This window comes from Trachemys scripta, chromosome 11, assembly GCF_013100865.1.
Source record: "Trachemys scripta elegans isolate TJP31775 chromosome 11, CAS_Tse_1.0, whole genome shotgun sequence".
NCBI classification, from domain to species: domain Eukaryota; kingdom Metazoa; phylum Chordata; order Testudines; family Emydidae; genus Trachemys; species Trachemys scripta.
Window position 1 is genome coordinate 65,057,785 of NC_048308.1, and position 27,892 is coordinate 65,085,676.

The following is a 27,892-nucleotide window of genomic DNA, read 5'->3' on the forward strand; positions in this document are numbered from 1 at the left end:
CATTAATGGGAGCCAAGGAATGAATATACTGTAGTAAGACCATACAGAAAAAGGAGATAGAGTGACCAGATGTCCCGATTTTATAGGGACAGTCCCGATTTTTGGGTCTTTTTCTTATATAGGCTCCTATTACCACCCCACCCAGTCCCGATTTTTCACATTTGCTGTCTGGTCACCCTAGAGACAGACTATGGTAGCCGTATGTTATTGTAAACCCAGTCATCAAAACATTAAACATTTTACATTATGAAATATTTTTGCTCTTTATTTGCTGAACGAAACGGATATTTTATTTCCACAAAGATACATTTGATGATACAAAGACACCATGTCACAACTGAGGGCTAAACAGTGACTTTGCCTCACGTTCTGGGTCTGGGCTCCCGCTCATTCCCTGCCCCTTCCAGCCCATTCCCCATGCACAGGAGGGGGCAGGTATATAGCAGCCCACAGAGGCAGTTTTCTCCAGCACGCTACTAGCCATACGATGGGTAACTAGCACAGAGGAACAAAGGGAAGCCTTACTACCCTTTACTCACCTGTGTGGACATGAAGGACAAACCACAATCTGGCCCCAAATATGTACAATTCCTACTTTTTACACAGAGCTGCTCAAAAAACCACAAAGATAAAGTTTTCTTGAAAATGTCTATGAAAATTTCACTTTTTTTTTTTAAATCAAAATTAGAAATTTCAATTTTTATTCCAACCTGCCCCAGTTGTGTTTGTTTGAATGAAGTGAGATGATTCAAGTTAACAAATTAAGAGCCAAAGACCTGGGATCAATTCCTAGCTATGCCACTAGCCTGCTGGGAGACCTTGGGCACGTCATTTCCCTCATGGTGCCTCCGCTTCCCCATTTGTAAAAGGATACTGACCTCCTGTGTAAAGCACTTTGAAATCTACACATTAAAAACACCATAATTATGCTGAGCTCTTACACTACTTTATATCAGAGCTCAAAGCGACTCACAATCTTTGAACATTTTTACGCTCACAACACTCCTCTAAGGCAAGGCAGTGCCATACCCCCATTTTACAGATGAAGGAACAGAGGCACAGAGAGGCTAACTGACTTTGCTCCAGGTCACACAGGACGGTTTTAGTTCATTGCAAGGTCTTTGCTTTGGGAATTAAAGGGCCAAGGTTCTAATCCTACCTTATCTTTGAAAGTATCTGTGTAGGATTTATCCGGAGACGGATTATTAAAGGTGCTGAGAACCAGCAGCTCCCATTGACTTCCGCTGAAACTGGGGGTGTTCAGGGTATCAGCACAACAAGCCCAAATTAATCATGGCTGCTGTCTATGTGGATTTGTTACACGGGAAGTCTGTGGCAGAGTGAGGAGTAGGAGGACACTGCTCTCCTAACCCCAAATACTGTGTTTTAACCACAAGATTGCCCTTTATCCCTGTAGAGTAGGAATAATATGCAAAATAGTCACAACACACTTTGCACCAAATGAAGGGGTGTGTGTATATGTGAGTGACCGAGTGTGCACATGCAAGAGAGAGAGAGAGAGTAATTTGTATCCAGGGTGTATTTTTATATAACTAACTCTACTGTATTTATTGTATCTGGAACAATAACTGTTCATAGGTGCTGAGCCTTCACAGTTCCCATTCAAGTCCACGAGAGCCCTTGTTGCTGAGAGTCTCTGAAAATAAGTGCTTAGAAACTGGGAGATTGTTACCAGTGTCTTATTTTATCTTACCCGAATGTTTCCTTCTGCTGAATGCTGGCTTGCATCCAGTAGGATAAACAGCAAAACAAAACAGAGCAAGTTGTTTGCTGCAAAACAACACACAACCCTCTCAACTCCTCAGAATACAGCTCGGTAGAACACTCCAAAGGCTGTATACGGAGAGTTGCTCATTCCATCTCGTCACTTAAAAGCACTCTGGCTATTGTGCAGAATTGTTCAGCCGGTTGACAAATGTTCACTCCCTTTGACTCTGTTCCTGTCGCTTTCAGAAACCTGGCATCATGTGTTTGTTGCTCTGTGAAGGTTCCCTCTTCAGCTGGGACTAGGGAGAGTTGCAGGTCTCCAAGGAAGGGAATGCTGCTACTGTGGGGATCACCTCAGCTCTTCATGAGGACTTTACTAATCAGGTCATCCTTGCTGCTTTACTTCATGTGGATGCATATGCCAGACATGAACAATATTTTACAAACACACACAGTACATGGGGTGTATTTATTTCTTCTATTTTATTCAGCCCTAAGACAAGAGCTAATTACCTAACCTTCTCTTTGATTTCACCTATTGCCACAAATTAACATAATTCTTTTATTTGTTAAAAGAGAAAGGATGTATAAAGCAGAGTTTGGGGCTATCCTGTACTGTATAATGTCTACACGTAAACTGCACCACAAAGCTCTTTCTTTCCTTCTTTGCACGCTCACTGAAAACTGTGGTCATTCTTGCACTTGACTATGCAATAGATAAATCCATACGCACAGAACAAAGTTGAAACTTTTCAGCACCTCTTCTATAAATCTCAACAATACAGCAAATGAGTCTAAAATGTCAAGCACAATCCAGAAAGACAAGTTGGGTGAGGTAATATCTTTTATCGGACCAACCTCTGTTGGTGAAAGAGAAAACTTTTGAGCTTATACCGAGCTCTTGTCCAGATCTGAAGAAGAGCTCTCTGTAAGCTCAGAAGCTTGTCTCTTTCACCAGTGGACGTTGGTCCAATAAAAGATATTACCTCACCCACTTTGTCTCTTAAATATCCTGGGGCCAATATGGCTACAACCACATTGCAGAATAATAATTGTAAAAAAAACCCCAGAGTTTTACAAGGAGCATCAAACCTGAAGCCAGAAGTTTTTCCCAGTTTAACATTTCTTCATTTTATCACCATTCGCTTTATTGTACTGTTCAACACCTCCTGACACAAACGGAGACAATCACCCACCATAAAAGCACCACCCATAAACTTAAAGCTAACAGCATGCATTCAGTGGGGGCACACAACTGCTTTTCTTTCCCTCTGAGTATCACTATTCAACTGACTCTAGCTTATACTTTAAGAGTAATTATTTTCTACAGGGCCTCTCTAGATAATGCAATCTTGTCTCATGTGCTAATTAATCAACAATGCCATATTAAGCAGTGCTTTGGTAAGTCCTTAGTGCCAAAATATTTTCTTTATCCATGAATAAGCGCAACAATCACCAGCAAAATATTAGCAGATGTTATGCTCCTATTTTAAATGATTTTTCTAGCTTGAATATTACAAGATGATCCTGCTGTGCATTTTATCTTCTATTATGGAAGTTATCTCCCCCAAAAATGAGATTTAGAAAATCCCTAGTGTCTCATTAAAAGTTTTGATCCCCAGCTGGGACTACAAGGTACAGTACTGAAAAGTAAAGGTCATTATTAAAAAAAAAAAAAAAACAAGGCGGTAGTAATGCACTGTGGCACCCCACTGCAAGACAAAGGGAAGCACAAAGCTCTTGCTGATAGAATATCATGGGGCAGATACAGCGGAACATAGAAAATCAAAGAAATTCTAAGTTAATGCTGACAAAATGTGTTCTTAACCCAGCATGTATCTAAACCGAGTAGAGCAGATGCCAAATTAGCTCATCCCGTGTTTGTTCCAAAAATCTTTGTCCAGGCACAGTGGGCAAAGTCATGGATATATTGCCCGCCTTGTCTCAAAATTTCAAAGACCCGAGGACATTAAGTAAAAGTTAGTAAATATAACTACTCAGGTAAAAGAGACTCAAAGCACTAACTAGAGAAGGAGATATTACAGGTAGGCACAGCGTAAGCTTTTCCATAAAGTCCTGTCAGTGATCAATAACAGGGGAGGCCAACTTACTGACTCTCCGAGCCATGTATGACAATCATCAGAAGTTGGAGAGCCGAGGCTTGGGGGCGCCTGCTGAGGCTCAGGGCTTCAGCTGCTTTTGCTGCTGCCTCTCCCCAAGGAGCTAAAGAAGAGACCCCTCCCTGGAGCTCCCAGCTGTTTGCCACTGCCTCTCCACCGGAGCGAATAGCTGGGAGCTGAAGGGAGGGGCTGCTGAGGAAAAGAGGGGTAGTCTGCCTGGGTCTCTGACTCAAGCTGTTGGCAAGGCCAAACCTTTAAATTGTCGTCCCCCCCTCCCCCTTACAGGCAGCAGTCATCTCTGGCAGAAGCCCCTAGCCCCACCACGCTGCCGCAGGGCAGAAGCCCTGAGCTCCGCCCCCAATCTGGTAGGTGGAGAATGGTGGGTGTGGAGGGAGCCGCCCTTTAACTGCAAAAAAACGCATATGGCTCACGAGCCGCAGTTTGGCCACCCCTGATCTATAACAATTGGTCTATTCCAGTCCCAGCTTCTCCTAGGTATAATTCACGTGTAGTGGTTTGGTGACACGACCAGCTGTCAGCTGCAGATGATCATGCAATGACCTAACTCCTTCCACATCTGAACCTGGGCTTATGGACTGAAAGATTACTACATTAAAGCACTGAGCCTCATGTCCATCCAATGGTGAGGGGGTGTATGTGGGGGAGGTAGATTTAAATTTAGAAACATGGGAGGCAGAACGGCAAGTGGTTTATGAGACTAAAAGACAAAAACAGTTTTGCTAAATTACATTAAATTTGAAAAGAAAAAAAAGAGAGCAAGTTTCAGCCTGAAACGATTCTGAAAGTTCAAGGTAAAAAAATGCCACAAGCATCTTTTTTTTTCCCCTGGAAACAAACAATCAGGACCTGATTCGCAATTAACTCTATGGTTATGTCTACACTATACAGTTTACTCAGGAGACTGGAATCCGGGTCCAAGCACCTGGGTCAGCCCATCCGGAGTGTGAGCATCCCCATTGCAAAGCCCTACCTAAGTTACTAGGTCCTCACTGTTTCTGCGCTCACCCATGTGCATCTGGGAGCATATGCCCTGGTTCTTTGGGCTGAGACACTCTAGGCTTCCTTCCCCAATCAGTTGTGTCAATTGCAGGAGACCTTGTCCATCCTTTGGGTGTGGAGGGGAGAACTGTCAGAAGGGGACTGGAGGACTAGCAGAATTTGATTGGTCTCTAGCCTATGTCCTCACTGCATGGGTTCCGGCCTGAACTAAAGCAGAGCCTGGACTCTAACCCAGACCCCAACTGGGAAAGCGAGCCTGGGTTTAATGCACCTCCAAACCTGGGTCAGAGGATTTTCTGTGTGGGCGACCGGAGTAGGGTGGATAAAAATCAATAATTTAAAATACATGGATTTAAATCTGATTTTTAAAAATGTTTTTAAAAACTATTAAAATAATTTAAATAAAATAAAAAATAAGTTAAATATTACGTGTTTGCTTCCAAGTTTTAAAGAAAGACAAAACACAGAACTGGTGGAAGTCACTGGCTAAGCATCTGGAACCAGAGTTTGTTGACATGCTAAACTACTTTTGACAGCAGTAGCCTCTTCTGCAGGTGCAGAGAGAATATTTTCTTCATTTCAGTTTATTCAACTCGTTCAGTTCAATGATTAATTTTGAATGAACTAAATAATCAATTGGGAACTGAAAAAGCAGGCAAGCTTGTTTTCCTCTTCCAATCTATGAATAAACACTAGATGCACGTTGATCGGATGTTTTCAGAGAACTATCCATGATGGAGCCAAGATCTCATATTTGAGTGGTAATACCTAATTTAGACCCCATCATTTTGTATGTATAGTTGGGATTATTTTTTCCAAACGTGCATTACTTTGCACTTACCAATATGAAATTTTGTCTGCCATTTCGTGGCCCAGTCATGTGAGATCCAGTCAGCTTTGGACTGAACTATCTTGAGTAAATTTGTATTGTCTGCAAATTTTGCCACCTCACTGTTCAACCCCTTTTCCAAATCATTTATGAATATGTTGAACAGCACAGGTTCCGGTACAAATCTTTGGGGAACCCCACTATTCACCTCTCTCCATTGTGAAAACTGGCCATTTATTCCTACCCTTTATTTCCTCTCTTAACGAGCTACTGATCCATGAGAGGACCTTCCCTCTTATCCCATGACTGCCACTCTGGCAGTGTAAAGAGACTTTAATGCTAGTGTAAACATAATTTGATGCTGGAGCAATGCAAAGAGGTTTCATTATAAAGAAGAATCATACCCTTAGCCTCTTCTTCAGGGCAGAATTTTGCCCTTAATTAAAGAGGCTTTATAATCAACTTTGATTCTAACAATAATGTGTTGCCAAAGGTTTAAACACGGAGCACCCACAAAAATTCTCTCACTTAGAAAATCATGCGTACTGGGGTGTGTATCCTGACAGCAGAGGGATAAGGGACTAGGGAATCTATTAATTTGTTTTCGCATAGCCAAGAAGGGAGGCAACTCCACTTGGCAAACAGACCTACATTAAAGTGTACTTACTGGAAACTTTATACTTTGTTCCTGAAAAATGTATCGGGCCTGATTCTCCTCTTTCTTACACCTGTGTAAATCAGGAATGACTCCAAAGTCAGTAGAGGTACATTGGTGAATGCGGACAAGAAAAGCGAACCAGGTCCACTGAATGTATGGATAGTGTACTGCAGTGTTCAGCATATCCAATGGGGAAGTAAGGGAAAAATGAAGATATTTCAATATGGGTGATATCTTCCTACAGGAAATTTTCTGGAAAATATTATGACACTTGTGCAAATTGGTACATTCCAAAGGGAAGTCCAGTACATCATTCCAGCTGCTCTTGAAAAGTTTTTTTTTTTTTTTTTTTAAATAAGCCCCAGTGATAACCCATCTTCGGCTGGATTGACTAAGCTATATCCAGGGAAAGGGTGAACTCCAAGAACAAAGGAAGAGGAATTACCCATCCCTCCTTTCAGTTTTAACTAGAGGCTCTTGTACATATGCAAAAGCCTCTCCCACTACATTGCTGACTGCAAATATGTTCGCCAGCTCTGACACTGCATGAGCTACCAAGATGACGCTCTTATGAACATGACAGTCCAGATCCTCAGATGGTGGGAATCCATGTGACATCACTGATTTCAATAGTGCTTTGTCAAGATATGCCACAACCCAAACTCTTCTTCACCTGTCTGCGTTGACTCAAATTGTTAGAAGTAGATTACAAAGTTTTTATCCACACTATCGCTGGGATTTATCAATAAGTGTAAAAAGACTAGGTGCCCATAGTCCATGGGAGTTCGGTGCCTAATTTAGGCACCTTTCAAAATCCCAGACGACAAAAGGATTTTATAAGGACATTGAAGAATCATGGGTTTAATCCTGCTCCCAATAAAATCAGCTGTTTGATTTTGTTGAATTCAAATGGGAACATGACTGGGCCACGTATTTCAGGTCTGCGATAGGGGCTAGTTTCATTTACAGTTCTGTTATACCCAGTTGGTTTAAACTGGTTTCTCTGCAGTGTTGAAACAGAGTTTTGATTGCTTTGTTTTTAACACCACCCTCTTTCTCCCAATCTGATTGTCCAATGCCACATACAAGTGATGGGGACAGTGGTAGTGAAACCAGTGGAACAACTTTCATAGCCTGTCTATATAAGCTTATATAAATATTCCAACTGAAAAAAAAAAAAGTTATAGTCATGGGAAGCATTCGGACTTAAACCCACAAACTCCCAACAAGTTCCGCATTGAGATGAAATGCCATTTCTAAATTGGGGCCAAATTCGGACACCCTTACTCACCCTGAATAGCACTTTACTCAGTGAATAGTCCTACTGAAATGAAAGGGATTACTCAGGAAGAAATTACTCAACACAAGTAAGGGTGTCAGAATTTGTCCCCAACTTTGGGCCTAACCCAAAGGCCTTCAAAATCAATGGGACTCTATCATCTATTGACTTCAATGGGCTTTGGATTAGATCCGCTGTGCCTAGATTTTGCAATTAATATGACATACATACATAAGTGTGTGTGTGTTGGGCAAACCTTCCATAAAAGGACTCTGAGGTAAAATTTTGCCCTTAAATGCACACATGTAACTAGATGCATGAGAACTGAACGTTCATATCCCAGGCAAGTCTTGGGACCTTCTAGAATATGTTTAGTGAACACAAGAGCCATGATTCCCCTCTCAGCTCAGTTTAACCTTTGTTACTTTGGCAGAGTTACTCCTGACTTACACCAGAGAATCAGCCCTAATATTTATAGTGAGTTTTCTCAAATCTCACAGCATTGGTCTAACATTAAGGACTCAAAACACTCCCCCGCCCCCCCAAGAGGTTGGTTCTAAACCATAATAAGGAGCACTTACTCATTGACCCGTGACACCGTCTGCTAACGTTCACTCCCAAGCGACTTGTTAAGATCCCACTGTGAATTTTATATACCCCAAATCTTAGAAATTTGTAATGGAAATGCTGACAGACTACAGCTATATAGGGATCATCAATAAATATATATAGCACCACTTCAAATTACCAAAACCTCATAGTTTCACTTATCTCTACTTCTCAAAGAGTGTGTGACATCCTAAATGCTTTCTAAAGCACACAAAGCATAATAATTATAACAATAACAAGGATTTCATTTATAAAGAGCCCTCTCCACCACAGGAATTACACTCAATTAAAAAAAAAAAAATTAACAGAAACAGTGATCCAAAGCCAAGTGAAGTGCCTAGAAAGATTCCCACAGTCTTTAATGTGCTTTGGATCAGGTGCTAAATAGTGGCAGTTCATTTTCTGTGTCTATTATTGTATATGTTTTAAAACTAGTATTTTTAATAAGTGTAAGGCTTTCATCACACGTTAGACCTTTTGGGCCACTCAAGTGGTCTCAGCTCATGGAAACAAGCTTGCTTTGTTTTTAGTTACGAAACTCTAAGTGCTCTTAATACGACTTGACCTATCTGCGTCCTCTTCTAGGAAATAACTATAAGTGACACAGCAAAGATACTTCTCCCCAACAGGACAGACCTCCACTGAGTCATCCAACCACGGAAAAATTATAGGAGAAGCACCTGTCACAATCACAAAAATCATCTATGAACTGTAAAAGGGAGCTTAACATTTTCATTGTGTTTCTTTATTTTAATCAGTGCTTTTCCTGCATCTTGTCAACGTCCCATTTAATGGGACATGTTGGATTAAAAATAATGGGGCTAGGTCCTTAGCTGCTGTAAATCAGTGAAGATCGAGTGACGTCAATGGAACTTTGCAGATTTCCCCCAGCTGAGGATCGGGACAGCGACATGACAAAATATGTGCATACTAATTTATTATGCACCCCATGCTCTCTTAAAACAAATGTCAGTGGGTTGCTGAAAATCCTTGAATGGTTGTATTATTAATGCGTTAGCACACCAATGTGATAATTATGCATTGTGATGGGAGGTTAGATGGGGTGGGATCTGAGTTACTACAGAGAATTCTTTCCTGGGTGCTGGCTGGTGAGTCTTGCCCATGCTCAGGGTTTAACTGATCACCATATTTGGGGTCGGGAAGGAATTTTCCTCCAGGTCAGATTGGCAGAGGCCCTGGAGGTTTTTCGCCTTCCACTGCAGCGTGGGGCACGGGTCACTTGCTGGAGGATTCTCTGCACCTTGAGGTCTTTAAACCAGTATTTGAGGACTTCAATAACTCAGGCATAGGTTAGGGATTTGTTACAGGAGTGGGTGGGTGAGATTCTGTGGCCTGTGTTGTGCAGGAGGTCAGACTAGATGATCATAGTGGTCCCTTCTGACCTTAAAGTCTATGACTCTTCCTTTTTTCATTCTGTATGAGCAGCATGATGTGGCTGTGTGTACTACTCAGTTCCTACAGAAAAGTTTCCTAAGTCAGTTAAATCATTTGTTTGTTTTTAATATGCAGAGTTCCAACAGGAAGTTGTGCTGCTTTAAGAGACCAGTTTCATTGGACATAATGTAAAAATGTGTTTTTCTCTCCTTATTCACTTTGTCGGTTTCAGACAGTCCATGAAGGTCAGGGTGCTGGACTCCTGGGACCTAGAGAGCTCTGCTTATGCTCTGAGACCCTAGTAACACATACAGTCAGAACAATGTAATGAGCCAAGGGTGGACTGCAACTACCAAGGGCCAAAATTCTTCTACCCTTGCTCAATTATCAAAGGGGCTATTCACAGAATGCAACACTGCTGAACCCGAGTAAGAGTAACAATCTGGTCCTGAATTTCCTTGCTTTTGCAAACTTAAAAAGGACAAAGCGTGAATATTACTGTTTACATCCTTTTACCCTTGAACACTGTTATAAAGTAACTTCAGTTATCTATTTAAATCAGAAATTTGATATCAAAGGTCCAACTCCTTTCTACTGCATGATAGATTCGGATGTCACAGCAATGGAAATCTGGGGTAACTAGTCCACTGAAGTCAATTTATGAGCCCCGGGTTCCGATCTCATTTATACCAGTTAAATCTTGACTAACTACTCCACTACAGAGTATCCTCAGCTGCTATAAATCAATGCAACTCCAGTGGATTCGTTACACTGGCTGAGGATCTAACCCAATATTGTTCACAGATGTAAAATTGTCTAAGTGAGAGGAGAATCAGACCCGCTGAGTCTAATTCTGAAAATACACAGGTAATTCTTGCCCATGACTGACGTCCCATTGAAATCAATGGGAGTGTTCATTTGTGCAAGGATTACTTATGATTGCAGGATTGGGCCCATACTCCACCAACATAAAACAAACAAGATATTAAACCGGTGAAATATTTAAATGAATATCCATTATATAAAAAAAAAAAAAAAAATCTAGAAATGTTACGCTTTCACCTGTATTATTATGTAGGCAATGACAGATGGCAATGGAAAAGATATAAAATAACTCTCAGAGTATTAACTTATTTCAGTAGCGTATGTGTCAGATTCTTTAGCATAAAAAACTGGCATTACACAGTCTCATTAAATCTATACATCTGTGTAGCAACTTGCAATTTCTGGATAATTTCTGACACAGTGTTCAAACCAAAAGCTTTTGCCTCACATCTCTTTTCTCACCATGCCAGCTCTTAAGCCACAAGAAAGGTAAACAAAAACAAAACCTTATGGTAAATATTCCTGAATAACTCTTAAAGAAGGTTTGCTATTCATCATCTGTACATTTTTTCCTTTTAAGGAGAGATGAGGGGGAGGGCAGGTGATTATATACATGGAAATATAAATATTTATCAGTTAAATAAATGGTTACTGATTTTAAAGCAAAAAACAATCAATCATTTTCTCACTTTTTATTATTTCCGGAGCCAAACTATACATCGTATTATTCAACATCATACCCATAAAAAGGGCTACAAATAGTCCCATTGACTTTTATAGGACTACTCAGAGAAGTATGGATTATCTGTTTGGGGGACTGGGTCCAAAATCTGAGACATTTTAGACTACTGTAGAGGTGCAATAATGTACAAACAGATGAAGAGTTTGAGAAAACTGGAAACCCCTTAAAATTCTACCCTCAGTGTTCTCCCAGAGGACTCAGCATTGTTCAGGAAGGCAGAGAGCTAGCAGATCTATGCAAACTAAAGTTCCTGCATATTAATTACAGTCTTCTCTCTGCCGCATCTGTCGTTTTCTGTTGCTCCCATCCCATGCATGGAACTGCTGCTGCCATCAATGGAAGTGCAGCAAGCCTTCCAGAGCAGGGGCTGTGTACATCCATGCTTACAGCCCCTGGCTCAATGAGGCCCTGATGCTGACTGAAACCTGGGGGCACTACAACAGCACAAATACTATACAACAGCAGCGTGCAATGCAGTCTGTACATATTCGCTAGAAATTGACAGGGAGAAGAAGAAATCAATAGTGGAGATGGAAGACCAGAACTTTACCTGGAAGAAACACAGCAGCTCTGCCGGTATTTGCATATTCAACTCTAACCTCACAAACGGTAATTTCTTTTTCAGCTACTCTTATGGTATCTTAGACAGCACTGATCTCTGAAAGACCTGGTAATATCTCACGGAAAACTAAAATCAATGTACTCAGAATGATTTCTGCCTAAATGCCAAGCCATGCTGCAGGGCCAAAGTCAGTTCTCGCTGGTGCAAAGCATCCCCTACTGAGCCAAACTCAGGCCTGGCATAAGTCATTTCTGTGTTGAAATATTTTGTTTCCTTGGGCTATGGATTTGTCTAAGGCTATTTACATGCCAGCACTTATTACAGCAGGGCTGGTTGCATCACCTATTATTGCCTGATACTTCTCATTATAAGTCCCCCAGTTTGAGTTGCTTATAGCTGTGCCAAACTTTGGCTGTTGGAGCTGAAACTCTCCATGCCAGGTATCTGCCTCAGGCTGAATTTTGGAGAGAGAAAAAAAAAAAAATCAGCCAAAATGGTTCATTTCCAAGAACAAGGCTAGGGAAAATAAATATGTTGTTTTGCAATGTTACAACAATTCTGGCAACCTTTTCTTTGAAAAGCTCCAGTGTCCCCATGATTTGGAAAAGGGACTTGGAATTTGGCAAGGAGAGAGGGAAAAGGGGCGAGGGGCGCTGTGTCTTGCTGTGACAATCTCCCCAAATTTGGCTAAGTTGTAAGCAGGGGCGGCTCTAGCTTTTTTGCCGCCTCAAACGCGGCAGGCAGGCTGCCTTCGGTGGCATGCCTGCGGGAGGTCCCCAGTCCCACGGATTCGGCGGCATGCCTGTGGGAGGTCCGCCGGTCCCGCGGCTTTGACGTACCTGCCGCTGAATTGCCACTGAATCTGCGGGACCGGTGGACTTCCCACTGGCATACCGCCGAAGGCTGCCTGACTGTCGCCTTCGCAGGGAGCGGCAGGTCGCCCCCCCACGGCTTAAAGCTCCAGGCACGAGCTTGGAGTGCTGTTGCCTGGAGCCGCCGCTGGTTATAAGTCTTTGGAAAAAAATCAGTTTGCACATGCTCAGTAGAGACTTTTGATTTTAAGAGCAAAAATCTCTTTAGTTCCCATCTTCACTGAGTGCACTTGAGCCTTTCACAGCTCCTAGTAGTGACCAGGCACATGAACCATCCCTACAGAAGCACATGATCCATCCCTATTGAATGACTGAGAAGGCTTCCTCCAACCCAGGGATATAGAGTGTTAAGCCAGACTTTCCCTGCAATGTCTGCTCCCAGCCATGATGGGGCTGGGTACTAGAACCAAGACCAAGGAACCAGTCTCTCCTGTGCTCTCAGTGACTTCCCTGCTGATGCCCAGGCAGTGTGGAAGAGGAAGCTGCCTGACTCAAATGCAGAAGGGACAAAAGCCAGACCTGTGGGGATAAGTGGTGAGGGGGAAGGCCAAGAGCAGTAGCTTAGGATAAAGAGACTGGGAGTTGCCTAGGACTAGAAGATGGGAGGAGAGAGAGACTGGGACTGGCTGGGCATGGAAACTAGGTCTGGGCACCAAGGATGGAATGTGGGGAGACTAGGAGCTAGTAGGTGAGGGGAGACTGAGATCAGGTGAGGAGCTGGAGGGAGACAGACTGGCTGGGCAAAGGAACTAGGAAGGGTAGGGGATGGTGGGGAGAGAGAGTTGACATGGGGCCAGGTTCTGGGGAGGCAACTGACAGTGGTTGGGGAAAGAAACAGGAGCAAGAAGCCAGGGCATGAGGTGGGACTGGGAATGGCTGGACAAGGAGAGTTGGAATGAGAGCTTGGTGGGAGGACAGCAAGACTGGGATGGGGAGTTTAAAAAGGTCAGATGAGAAGCCTGAAATGTGGAGACTGGGACTAGGATGAGGAACCTGGGATGGGAAAGAGATAGAACTTGGACAGATTGGAGGGAACGTAGCAGAAGTCATCAAGCTAGCGAGGAACAGGCAGAAGAGCCTGCGCACCCTCTACAGCACACTCCTGAGCCTCACCATTCCTCTGCTGTCAGCAAATGTCTGCGAAACTCATTGTTAAAGTGTCCATCCCTCTCTACTGCTGACTCTCAAAGAGGAGGATAACCTACTACTGCTATCAGTTACTCCGTTAACGCAAGTGTCAGGTCTGTGCAATGGATCTCATGGTTGCTTATGAACTAAGTGAGTGTCCGTATGATACCATATCATGGAATTTCTGGTTATTTGAGTTTTCCATTTTAAAAATCTAGGCAATTACACACAAATCTCCTACTTTAATTACATGATCACATACTATTTTTTTCCACAGGACCCCCTGCTCTCATTCGATGCACAGAAAGGACCTGCTCTGGGGATGGATCAGTGTTGCACAGTAAATGAGGCTATTCTCTGTAGGAACTCCTGCCTCATGTATTGCAGAAGTTGGAAGGTGTGCAATGTATTAGGCAGGTGATTGCAGGGAGGGAAAGTATGGTCGCAAGGTTAAGGCACTTGAATGCTGCTCTGGAGAACCGGAGTCTCTTTGCCTCTGCTACGGAGTTCCTATGTGTTGCTGTGTAAGACACCTAGACCAAACTTTTCACAGATAGTCACTAAATGTGCAGTCCTCATTTTCCGGGTGCCTGACTTGAGACCCTGATTTGAAGAAGAGCTGACCACTCGCAGCTGCAACTGAAAGAACATATAAAGTGCTTATATAATGCCAAGTGCTCTGGAAAAATCCCAAATGCTATTAACCCAAAATTAGTGGATTTTTTTTTAAACTTCATCTCTCCGTGCCTGTTTCCCATCTTTTAAATGGGAATAACAGCGAAAATAAATTTGTTTATGTTTGTGACGCACTTGGATACTATTGTGATGAGCGCCACCGAAAAACCCAGCAGGAAATGAATCATTCTGTCTTCAGCGCATGGTTTGAACAGAATGCCACCAAAATTTTCCTAAGGAGGGGACCCAGGTAACATGTGCTACCTTCCCAAATGTCCTCATTGGTGGGCTCTGCTTTATGCAGGTGTTGCGTTCTGAGAGACATACAGGGATGTCTGGGGCTCCCCCTTTGCATTGCCACATGTATATCCTTGGCTTAGGGTTACCATTTGTCCGGATTCCCCCGGACATGTCCGGCTTTTTTGAGCTAAAAATAGCGTCCAGGGGGACTTTGTAAATGTCCGGAGTTCCCCCCCACCCATGCAGACCGCGCACGGCTAACAGGGCAGCCGGCCGGATGGTGCCACTTACATGGGGCTCCGACAGCCAGAGAGAGTCCCTCCTCCACTTCCCCTGCAGCAGAGATCACTCCCTCCCTCCCTGCATTCGCAGATCGCCTCCGGCAGTCTAGAGCTCCTCCCCAGCTTCTCCTCTACTGCTGTCCAGCGTGCCGGGACGAACGGCTCAGGCCGTTCCTGAGCAAGTTCACAGAGACATTAGGCAAAGGCCAACAACAAGGGGGCCAGGGGGTCAGAGAAGGGGCAGGGAGGTTTTGGAGGGGGCAGTCAAAAGACGGGGGGTGGGGTCGGGAGTTCGGGGTGGGCTTTCAGGGAGGGATAAGGTTTTGGGCAGTCAGGGTACAGGTAGGGGGTAGGGTCCTGGGACGGGCAGTTAGGGGACAAGGCGTGGGGGGGGGGGTGTGGGGGGGGGGTGGGGGGGGGGCTGTCGGGGGGCAGGAGTGGGGAGAGCAATCAGAGCAGTCAGGGGACAGGGAGCAGAGGGGTTTAGATGGGTCAGGAATTCGGGGGGGGCTGTCAGGGGGTGGGGAGTGGTTGGATGGGGCGTGGGAGTCCCAGGGGTCTGTCTGGGGATGGGAATGTGGATAAGGGTTGGAGCAGTCAGGGGACAGGTAGGGTCCTAGGGGGCTAGTTAGGATGGGGGGAGGGTCTCAGGAGGGGGCAATCAGGGGACAAGGAGCGGGGGGGAAGGTTGGGGTTCTGAGGGGGGAGGGAAGTGGGAGGAGCAGGGGCGGGGCTAGAGCAGGACGGGGTGGGGCTCCTCCCATCCTCTTTTTTTGCTTGCTGAAATATGGTAACCCTACCTTGGCTGAACCCTCATCTCTTTTCCCAGAGCAGATCTAGAAGTGGAAGAGGTGGGGGAAGTACATGAGGAGATGGCTCTCTGGGGTTCTGAGAAATGGAGAACTGGGTGCGGGCAGTCCCAAGGGCTGGATCCCAGGAGGAGCCCACTCCAAGCAGCACTGGTCGCTGGCAGCTTCAATCGTCACTTCTTCCCTGTCTCTGCAGGCCAGGTCTGGCTGAGAAGAGACTGGACGGGGCTCTTCCTCCCTCCCTCCCTCCGTTTCCTTCCCACTGGCGAGACTGGGACCACGAATTTCTATTAGCATCTATGGCCAAGGAAGAGGGGCTGGACCCCTTCGCTGAGTCCCTGGTGTGTATTAAATAAGGCCTGGGGCCACACAATGAACAAAGAGAAAACAAAATAATGAATTAAGAGAGCTCTGTCAATTCTGTGTGCACAGATCCCGAAGAAAAAGTAGTGTATGATCATGTAATTAAAGACTGTATCATAAAGCATACCCACAAGCGGGCCAAATGATGGAATTAAGGGTAGCTTGTGTAACCTTCATTTCCTAGCTTTTTGCGTGCTTGACTTCGCAACCTTAATAATGTCCTTTTAATGTAATTTTTGCGTGTAATTATATGAAATGTAATTAACTGATTAACTGTGCGTGATTTGTATCTAATGTATTAAGTCCTATTCAGCCAAGCACTTAAGCACAGTCTTGAATTTAATAACCTCATTGCTATCGGCAAAATGCTTAATCACCTGCTTAAGTAGGGTGGGAATTGAGTACATGCTTAAGTTTAAGTACACATGGAATGTTGACAGACCCCGGGTCGTCGGTGGGCAGGATCGAACCTGGGACCTCAGTGCATGAGTCGCTACCACATGAGCTAAAAGCCAAATGGCTGTTTGCGCTACTGCATTAGCTGATTCATTTTATCTCTCCAAGTGGTCTCAGTGCCACCAGATGGGACAGAGCATCACACCCAGGAGGTGTGTGGGTTACACATAGCACTTAAGTGTGCATATGCTGCAGGGCAACGTCTGCTCACACGTACACTGATGTTACTAGAGAAGGGTTGGGTCCTATTTTTACGTTTTTAATTCTATAAAGTATTGAATCCCCTGTACAGAATGTGCTTTCAGCTGGTGCAGTGTATGAGACCGAGAGTAACACACAGTTGGAATAATTTCATCTCTTGTGTTTCTTCTATTGTATACTATCTAACTCTGAATTACCTTCCTTCATTTTTCCCAGCCTGGGGATGGGTTGCGTGCCTTTTAAAATGGTTACCTACTGCACTGAGAGAGAGAGTTTAGCATGCTCACTAAAGCTCAGTTAAGTGCCTCAGTCCATCACCACACTGAACACAGCACACAACCTCCATGAGGTAATTATCCATGGATTGGAAAGCAATGTGAATACGGGCACAGTTGGTCAATAATACGTTGTGCTTACTTTTTTTTTTTTTTTTTTTTTTAAATCAATTTTAATTGTTTTGGATATCTTTCAGCTCATAAAAGAGAGTGTACTGATTCTGCTTGGATAGATTTCTGGGTACAGAAAATGAGTGAGTGAAACATGGGAAAGTACTTACTGTTTTACCAGAAATATTTATAAATAGCGCCTCTTTCCCTGGGCTGGCAGGATATTAAAGCACTATGGAAGAAACATGTATGGGAGGAAAAAGGGAAAATCCTCTCATTCTCCATCTATCTCCTCTACCAAATGGAAGGAGCAACATGGAAGGGCTCCATATAAAGCCATGATCTGAACTTCCAATTGAGGGTGAAGGTGACCCCTGTCAGACCACCCACATTAAATCCCACTTTAGCCCTATTTGGAATGTCCTGTGAGTTAGAAGGGATCTCATAGGACCCCTTGGAAGAGAAAATAGAAGAGAATGGGTTACCATTTTGGTGTCATCATTTAAGATACCCATTGTTTTAACAGGGGCCCCAAGCTGTCTTAATACAAATGAGATCCCCAGGACTAGAACTGAGTTATTTGTTTGTAGCAGGGCCCATGCTGTGCTAGATGATTTCTAGACAGGGGTCTCATACCATGCTGTGGGAAAACCTAAGAGGATGACATCGCTACGTCTCCCACCCTAGAAATGGGAATGCCGGGGTTCCCAAGGTAATTTGTGCTAAAACTGGTACATGCCTGGCGCCCTGACTCAGGAAAACATCCCTGTTCAGGGCAATACTTAGGCAGCTGCCTAACTTTAAGTATCTGCTTCTGTCCTTAAGGACATGGTTAAGTACCACTCTGAATTTGTCCTTGCTGTGCTCCAACTCTCAGAAGTGGTGGAAGGACATGGTATGGGAAGAACTAAGGCTATTTTAAAACCCTCCAGGAAAGGAGTAGTGAAGTCAAACATTAAAGATCTCCTCCCTGATGATAACACACCGGAAAGGGTGGTGAGATTAGGACATCCCAGTCATTCAAAGAAGAAGAGTCTAGTGTGATCTCAGAGACTATGCTAGTCTGCTCGTGCTGCTGTCGATAACAGAGTTTTAGATAACCAGTGAGCATATATGTACAATAAGAGATAGTTAAAAGAACAGGAGTACTTGTGGCACCTTAGAGACTAAAAAAATTTATTTGAGCATAAGCTTTTGTGGGCTACAGCTCACTTCATCAGATGCATAGAATGGAACATATAGTAAGAAGATATATATACATACAGAGAACATGAAAAAGTAGAAGTAGTCATACCAACTGTAAGAGCTAATTAATTAAGATGAGCTATTATCAGCAGGAGAAAAAAAATGTTTGTAATGATAATCAAGATGGCCCATTTTAGACAGTTGACAAGAAGGTGTGAGGATACTTAACATGGGGAAATAGATTCAATACTTCTAACAATTTCCCGGTATGTAAAAAGTGTTTTCTTTCTGCATTAAGTACGTGCATTTCCTAGTCCAGGGTCTCATACACTGGCTCTTTTTACTTTTTCCAGCAGACTTAGGTATTGTAAACAACGATAAACATCTCTGTCATCAAGCCCTGCAATCGTGTGAGTCTAGCTTTTTAAGTATAAAAACTCATAACCAAGTAAGGATACATCCTAATATCAATGTGGTGTTGTAAACAGGCCATTGGATTCAGCTAAGAATATAAAAAGATCGGCGCGGTAACCCCTGGCATTCACTAAGTTTAAATAAAAAATAGTCTTCTGGTGACAATAAAGAAATGTCAGTTACTTTCTAGTGAAACCCCACCCACATATAAAAATAATCTCTACTAGTAGAATGCATTAATTTCTCAATTTGTCTTAATTCACACTAAATATACAAGTGCCTCAGAGGAGTATGTCTTCTTTTAAGTACAGGATTTACAGTAGGTCACTGAGTATACTAGCTTACAGCAAGCAGAAAGTATTTCAGCTGGCACTGAACTAATTGGCAACTGAGGAAGAGATAAAACAAATTTATTAGCTGCCCAGCAGATTTTACGTTCAATTTTCTCTTGCCACTTTCACATCAAGCGCATGTACCTGCATGATTCCAGCTGCAACCAGATCCCTGCCCAACTCAATTGCTGTAGTGCTCAAATCTGAGCCTCCCCGGGGTTCAGGAAGCTGGTGTGTATTGCCCCACATACAACACACCAAATGGAAACCAGTGGATCTAGTCCAGGCAATGGCAGACGAATGAAGTGGTATGTGCGTGTAAGAATGTGTGTGTTGTACATGGGGCACTACACACCAGCTCCCCCTGGCAGCTCCTGAAACCAGCCACAGCTCGTCAGCTCCCAGAAGGTGTTCTTTATCCAAATTAATCAGGGCCTAATAGTCTACAGCAGGAGGCCGGAGCACAGATGGGTGTCAGCAAACCCTGCAGAAGTCCAGATTTTTTTCCCTGTAATTTTACAATGTAAAAAAAAAATATAATAATAAATAATAATAAACCCCAAACATTTGAAATACATACACACTACCTGAAAACATGGAACTGTAGAATTTAGAAAGGCACCCCAAATAACCTTAACTCTGTCCTTGGATCCCCACTACCATGTGCACCCACTATGTAAGAGAAAGGACAGGGAGGTTGGTCTTGTGGTTATAATACTAGATGGGACTCAGGATACCAGGGTTCATTTCCTGGCCCTGCTGCAGACTCCATGTGTAACCTTGGAGAAGTCCATTAAGGCCATATTTACAAAGGCATTTAGGCACCTAACGACAAAAATAGGTGCCCAGTGGAATTTACAAAAGCAGGTAAGCAGGCTAGACACCAAACTCCCATTGAAAGCCAGTTAAGGTAAATCCCACTGCCTGAATCTTTAAGCACTTAAACAGAGTTGGAAATCAGGTCCTAAATTCCTTTGTAACTCAGTTGCCTATCTGTAAAATGGGGATGATACTTCCCTACCATACGGGGAGGGAGTGACTATAAAATCATTACTGACTGAGAGACTTTCAGGTGATCAAGTCAGTGGGAGCAGAACCAGGTCCTCATTCAGTGTAACTGGTACTCACTGCGTAGAGGAAACTCAAGACTAGAACAGTAGGCGTTTCAGCCACCTGGACTGAGATGCATCCAGTACTTTGTAGGAGACTTGCACATGCTCACACAAACGAGAAATTGTTCAAAACAAGTAGTAGTAGTAGTAAAAAACAACCCAGTGTTCAAGTCTTATAAACATGGCCATGCTAGCACATGCAGAGGAGACACGTATCTTGCAAAGGACATGCCACATGCTGTTGTATTCATGACTCATTATTTCCACTGAGGCTTGAGGAAAATCACGCCAGATACTGTGATGAATAGGAAAATTAATCTATGTCACTATAGCAAGTCCCTTTTGCATTGCAAAGAAGAAGTCTGAGTCTGATTTTTCTTAGCGTCACAAGTTAAAACAAGATATTGATCTTAAATGACATATAATTTGGGGGGTGGGGGGAGAGAGGAAGGACAACTAATGACTATATAGACTCATAGACTCATAGACTTTAAGGTCAGAAGGGACCATTATGATCATCTGGTCTGACCCCCTGCATGCTGCAGGCCGCAAGACCCTTCCCTGGACTCTGCCGTTGAAGTCCCCAATCCTGTGTTTTAGTGACTTCAATCGGCTGAGACCCTGTAGAATAATTACTTTAATGGACTCAAAAGCAACAAAATTTGACCTACTATATTTGATACACATTTTATTAAATTCTTTGGTAGATAAGCACAGTCCCGTTGACTGGCAGGATGATAGTACCAAACAGTAATGTCTTATCTGTTAAACTGGTTTCTGGGAAATCGTTTTTGAGGATGGTTTTTGGTTTGTTTCTGTTGGCAAGGCTGGATTTCTCTCCCCCGTTCTTTGGTTTGGTTTGGATTGTTTTAAAATATAATGGAATTTTAACTGCTTGTGAAGCCTGTTTGTGTCCAGCAACACAATTCTTAGTCAGGTAACATCCCCACTGCCTTCTTTGGTATTTACGTTGGCAACACTGCCATCGACATCAATGGGACATTGCCAAAATAAGTTCTGCAGGACTGGGCCTTGACTGGACAAGATCAACCAGCTGTCCCGTTTTATAGTAGAAGGAGCATTATAAAAGCTTTGCTTTTATGGTGTCTCCATCGCTGGCAGGAGGATTCAAGCATCCTGCCTGAAACAGCACTAAAGAACCCTGAAGAAAATAAAATTCCACTATGCACCAACTTAACATGCTATTGGCCACTTGATGTCTGATCCAACTACCATTCAAGTGAATGGCAGTCATGCAATGGGAGCTGGACTGGACACTTATCAGGTTTTTGAAATATTAACCCATACCACTGGTTAAACAGTTCATATGACATTTTCTAGGTCAACTGGTCTGTGTTTTGCAATCCAGGAAATGGGATCATTGTCTTCCCTCTGGCTTTGTTTTGGAAGGGGATGAGGGTTAGGTTTGAGTTTTGTTTTGTTTTTTTTAGTTTTTTAAAGGGATAGTCATCTTGCGGTGTTCCAACTTTTAACTCTCAGAGAGAACTGTGGTGTCCTGCCACGCTGCAGCAGCTGGCATCTTTGCCAGTCATAAATTCGCATCAGTTAGCCCACAGTCCTTTGCATTGGCTGCCAGAGCGTGTCAAAGAGACCCTGTGCACCAGCATCTTCAGGATTTAGTTGTGAAACATGATCCTTTCCAGTGCTTTATGTAGCATATCATAAGAGGAGCAATGTCGACAAGTCCAAAGGAAACTGAGGCATGCAAAAGCCAGTAGATCCTGGGTACCATCTCAGAGCAGAAGGCAAAAGACTCCTCTGTAACGTACAAGAGGCAAACGGAGGAGACATCTTCCTCCAAATACCCACTAAACCCTGAATTTACCCTAGTGTGCATGGGAAAGTTGAACGGGAATGCTCTACGCCAGCTCCAAACAGGATGGTGTCGAAGGCAGAGGTTATGGAAGTGGCTCCTGGTTTCACTATTCAGCAGATCCAGTAGCCGTTAACACCCCATGAAAGCGGCACAGGATATGAAGCCTATGCCGTGCAGTCTGTGCAGCTTACGGCATTGGACGTAAGAGAATCAATTCTAAAAAAATTAATTTGACAACACCCAAATCTTCCTCAGATGCTGTTGTGAGATAGCTCTACAGCACTAGTGAAATGACCATTCAAAATCACTGCTGAATGTCTTGAGGCTTAAGCAATCACATCATCAGCCAAATACTTTAACTCCTTTGGGAGTAGCAGGGGCCCATTCCTCAGTACCAGTCCATCAGGATAACCTTCCTCCTAGATATTATTTTTTAAACATCAGGTACTGTTTGGGCAAATTTATTACTACTAGTGATTTGCATTACAGTAGTGCCTAGAGACCCCAGCTGAGATGGGGGACCCACTGTGTTAGGCGCTGCACATATCCATAGTAAAATATAGACCCTGCTCCAAATAGCTTACAGTCAAAAAACAGACAAAAGGTAGGAGGGGAAATAGAGGCACATAAAGAGGAAATGACTCACCCGAGGTCAGAAAGCAGATCAGTAGCAGAGCCGGGAATGGAGCACAGCAGAATTCAGCCCAAGGTATGAAAAGGTTATTTTTAGGAGTGCTTCTCCCCCTCCCCCCTTCAGTTGATACCAGGAAAAAGGTAACTAGGAAACAGAATCACCTCAGGCCGTTGAGTATGTGCAAGAAGTTCCTTAGCATTCTCTGACTTTTTCCTGGTTCAAACCAGTTTGCCTGGGGATGAGCCAGCTAAGCTGCTGCTTCTCCTGCTTTCCCAGCCTTCCAGCTGAGGACATGACCTTCGTTAACTCCAGGCTACAACTGGATCCAGCCAACAAAATCCAACGCAAGTAGGCACTTGTCCCTCCATTCTCTACACAGTCTTCAAGGGCAGAGAAACAAGGATTCACTTGTTCCAAAATTGTCCTTGTTGTCTCCCAATCCTTTTTTTTAAATGACAAAAGATTGCTAATAGCTGATCGAGAGCTGCAGTAACTTCTTGGAAATCTCGCAATGCCTTGTGCTAGCTCTGCTCATTTTGGAAGAACTAGCTTTCTCACTCTCCTGAGGGGCTGTGGAGACAACTTGGGAGCTTCAGGCAAGGTAGTTTATAGCCAATGTAGTATTCCCAGTAAGCCAGTTGTTTATTTGTCGTGGCTGGGCATCAGGGCATTTGCCTGTAGAAGATGGATGTGTCCCGATGTAAAAAAAACAAAACAAAAAAACCCTTTGGAGCTGCAGCAATTTGGACAAACAAAATTTAAGAGATTGGAGGAAAGGGAAAAAGACACTTAAGTCACCTAGTCTATCTCCCATATACACATTACCGGAGATATGGAAAAGATGGTGGGAAGTGCACTCAATGACATTAAAAAGGCCATCCTCCTCTCTAGATTTTTATTGGATCTTTTTCACATCTGGAGCAAAAATGCCACATACAAAATGTGCTGTATATGCACAGGCAGTGGACTGCAGGACACAACAATGTATCTGAATCTCACTCTCTCTTTCAGAGTTCATTCACTAACAGGACCAAAGTTCGAGGCTTTATAGATTCAGTGATGGCAGGACTTCCCCTGACTGAATCAGCTGGTTTCCACTGAGTTGTACCTGATTTGCACTGGGCTGAGAGACAGGAGATTCAGGCCTAGCATCTCCAAGTTTGGAATTTGCAGCTAGCCTACAGAAGCCACAGCTTGAGAGTAGAATAGATACAGATTGCTTTACCTTAATGAGATGTAACAAGAGGATGTTGTTATTATTTCTTATGGGCCAGATTCTGGTACCCTTACTCACACTCTGAGTAGAATCTTACTCCACAAGTAGCCCTACTAACTTCAGTGAAACAACATCTGGTGTAAGGTACAAAAGAGCATGAGTAGCACCTGGAGAAGCCATTGAGGATCAGGGCTCCACCCTTACGATTTATGGATTGAGATTGTAATGTGTGCCAGTGTTCTTTGCTTAATCAATTTAAGTTCTTTATGTGCAGCTCCATGGAGGTACTATTTCTGGGTTTCTGTACCAACACAACAAGAACAGCCATTGCTCTGAAGACATGTAGACCCTGACAATACATGTAAACCTAGCTTTATATTAGGATTACAGAACATGGGCATTTGTTATGAAATGCAGGCTCAAGGCAGCAGAGAACACCAGCTTTGGGTCACACTGCCTCTCTGTTGTGGGGAACTACAGTATATCCAGGTATCAGTAGCTCAAAACTATGGATGTCTTTAAGAGACCACACTCAAAATATATACACTGACAGGAGCTGACTTTGAGTTATTGTGGCAAGAGATGAGTTAACATCTGACTAAACCCTACAAGATATCCGGACATGCCGCACACAGTAACTTGATTAGCATATAATAGCATACGATACTGATCAAGACCTGGCATATCATTGAGTGATCACTTTACCTCATGAGGTAAAGTGGAGTTAAATCATGTAACCTATGAAGTTGTGCTTTTGATTTGCTTGGTAAAACCCAATGGGGTGGACACACAAAAAGGTGCTTTGAAGCTTATATTTAACTGTACTTGAAAAGGCACCTACCCCAAACCGCAGTATTTTCCAGTATGGGTCTAATAATTATTTCTCATTATTTGTATTCTAGGAGCACCTGGAGGGTTCATTCAAGATTGGTGCCCCATTATGATAGGCACTATAAAAAACACAGAATGAGAGCGACACCCTGCCCCGAGGAATTTACAATCTAAACAGACAAGGCAGACAAAGGGAGAGGGAATGGCATACAACATAAAAATAAAGTGTCTGACATGATAATAGGCATTAGGGATTTTAGTTCCATTATCCCCCCACCCCCTTCCAAAAGGCTAGCAAAATATGAAGGTTGAGGGAGAAGTAAACAATCAAAATATATTCAATTTTTATACATTCATTATAGATATATTTTATATATAAAATGTAAATAAGCACAAATCAATACCTGATCCTAGATAGAGGCTTCCAGGCATTACATTGATATAAATAAACAACAGTTTCTCAGCCTAACCATTAGAGCTTTATTATCTCCACCCTTCACCCCATGGTAGTTATACCGCTGAAGCTTGTGCAATAAACTGTCCTATGTGAAATTATGTCACCCCCTACTGGCTGTCTGTAGCAACTACAACAGCCTGCTACTCCACACACATAAAGGAGTTCTCCGTTAGTTTGAGTAACAGAAGCCAGTAGTTTTGGTGTCTTGGTTTACCCTCGCTGATGACCATGGTGTCTGCATGGTGTATGTATACTGCCATGTTTCATTACACTTGGTTGAAGCTAATGCCACAGTATTGCTCTTGCAAGATAGCGATATTAGAACTTCATGTATACATTTTTCTATTCAATATTATATATATATATATTATATAAATAAAATAAAATAAAATAAAATAAAAAAACACACACACATGAAAAGTTTTCCAGCCATCAGTCTTAACCTGTTTTCTCCTTCATCATGGTCATTTCATCACCACATCACAGTTTGCTATTCATGGAGAGAGTTCCAATGCAGAAGGCCATAGACTATCCTGTAGTAATGGCTTGGACAATGTATTACTGGTGTTTTAACTAAAGCCATTGACTATAAAGAATATAGCCCTGCAATCTTGTCCAGAGTTTGCGATAAAGCACACGAACATACTGTAATGTGTTCACCTTTAAAGACCTCTGAGTGAGAGGTTTAAACTAGCAGGTGATCCTTCCACTACTTTGCTTTCATATCAATGTTTTCATATGATCTTGCAGACTTGTGAGTCCTATAAGGCAGAAAGCCCTGTCTGGATCTCATAGACTTTGGGGCACACTATGTTAAATTACTAGGATTCCCTTTCACAGAATGTGAGCCTATTTATATTCCATCAGAGAATTTGCCCTGGTAATGGTCATACAAATTACTGTATTGATCCTTGGATTAATTAATACAAATTTAAATTGTAGGGGGGGGGGGATGGAGGGAGATGAAGAGGGCTGCAAACTGCACTGTTCTTCCAAATGCAGCTGCACCCTTCCAATGCTGGCTCTAATCATGTCAGAGACATATCCCCACACTCTGCTGTGGTAAAAAAAATTTTTTTTGTTTCCCCATTTCCATGAGGAGAAAGAACTACATGGAAACCACAGGGGGAGAGAGACATACACAGAAGAAAAGAAAGTTCATAGGAAGCCCTGGTAATATGTCACCTCAGCCTCAAAATGACAGACTTTTATGCAATCTTTTGCAAAAAAATCAAATAATTCCTGTCAGCGGTCACTGTATAAACAAGGAAATAAAACTATACATCATGAGAGGAATTATGTGGGTGGAGAAATTCATGGGAAAGGCCAGAAGGGGCCCAATATGATCATCTAATCTGACCTCCTGCATAACACAAAGCAAATAATTTCATGCAGTGATTTCTGTATTAAGTGCAATAATTTGCAGTTGTTATCTTGGTCTGTCCCACTGAAGTCCCGATGTGCAGCTCCCTGGATGTACTAGCTCACAGTTTCTATCAGTCCATTTCACTCCATGATAAATGACAAACGCATTAAGTGCACAGCTCTCCCCAGGGATAGAGCTGGGTATCTTATGGCAATGGCTGCTGTAATCAATCCAGGCTTCATACAGCACGATGTGATTGATCCTACCTTGGGCCTGAAACACAAGGGCACACATTGTTGCACTTGGCTCTCCACTGTGTTGAGTCTTTCTTTCTGTCACTCAAGCTTCCATCCTAGAGATCAACCTCAAGGAAAATAAGGTTTGCCCCTGGTTTTGAGTAAATAGGGTGCTCCTGAAAGGGGTCAGATTAACAGCCTGGGAAATTGGAGTTATCTGTTTATCCAGAGTACAGCAAAGGCAATGGGTCTGCAGATGACACATACCACAGTGCCTGGAGGAAGCAGCCCTATAGAAAAGGCCTATAATCTTTGATAGAAAAAAATAACTTCTCTAAAGTTTTTTTTTTTTTTTTAAAAACAACCCATAGAAATTAGTCAGGGAATTATATCCTTGCTATTGTATTCTATACAGTACTTCGAAAAGATGTAAAAAAGAAGTCTTCTTTATTAAATTATATGGGGTCTTAAAAGTAATTTCTCTAGAACCTAAGTTCAAGTGAATCCAACTAGTGAAATCCCTATTAAATACCGTAGGAAGCCCTAGGGATAAGCCCACAGTGCAGTCTCTGTGTTCCATTCACTCCTTGTCCTCCTTCTGCAGAAATTGTCAATAAAGGTGCCAGCCCTGGTTGTGTGTACACCATCAGGTGGTCCAGAGACATCTACATGGAACACATCATTGGACACCATCAGTACTAGGTTTAGTAATCGAGAACATCAGTCAGGGAAATAACCCACTTCCTTCCTTCCCTGACAAACCAAGGGACCCCGCCCATATACTTATTCACTACGCCAATACTGACATTCTATGGGTGGCATACCCGAGACCACTTATCCACTGACGTTTTAAAAACTCATACACCCCAATCTCGGTCTATGCTGGTTATGTACTGTGTATGTATCCTGTGAACCTTGTAACCGATACTTGTAATCCCTCATAACTCAAACCTGACCCCAGATGTACAGTACCTTCCCTCTTAACTTGTGGGAACTGTACTCAGATCATCAACCCATTTCTACAGACTACCCTACAGCCATGGTGTGGTAAGGAGTTTTGGTCACTACCAGACTTCTAACTGGAGGTCTCAAGA

The 27,892-nt window shown here is 43.0% G+C and overlaps 1 protein-coding gene across 4 annotated transcripts in view; it reads right to left on the reverse strand.

Moving 5' to 3' along the window:
- The window catches only part of IKZF2 (IKAROS family zinc finger 2), a 145,225-nt gene that overhangs the window by 71,008 nt on the left and 46,325 nt on the right, over window positions 1-27,892 (reverse strand). The gene's annotated exons all lie outside the window — the stretch shown is intronic.